Genomic DNA, 202 nt, shown 5'->3' with positions numbered 1-202 from the left:
TGGCCGAATACCTCAAGCATGTGACGGAAATGTTACGCCCCTTACCATATTGTGATGCCCTGGTCCGGACGGAGCGACAAGACAAAAACAATAAAACCCATTATAAACGAGGCATTTGTTGCATCCAGTGGGGACATAATTACAGATTTTAATGACATATACTGTCTTTTTACGCATTGTGTTGCATCGCGCCGCGTAAACA

The 202-nt window shown here is 44.1% G+C and overlaps 1 protein-coding gene across 1 annotated transcript in view; it reads right to left on the bottom strand.

Moving 5' to 3' along the window:
* LOC107704090 (serine/threonine-protein kinase ULK4-like) overlaps positions 1-202 on the bottom strand; it is a 24618-nt gene that overhangs the window by 13096 nt on the left and 11320 nt on the right. The window lies entirely within an intron of this gene.

The sequence above is a fragment of the Sinocyclocheilus anshuiensis genome, unplaced genomic scaffold (genome assembly GCF_001515605.1).
Source record: "Sinocyclocheilus anshuiensis isolate Anshui unplaced genomic scaffold, SAMN03320099.WGS_v1.1 scaffold1272, whole genome shotgun sequence".
Classification (NCBI taxonomy): domain Eukaryota; kingdom Metazoa; phylum Chordata; class Actinopteri; order Cypriniformes; family Cyprinidae; genus Sinocyclocheilus; species Sinocyclocheilus anshuiensis.
Note: the sequence above shows the minus strand (reverse complement) of the source record. Positions and strands in the feature narration are given on the sequence as shown.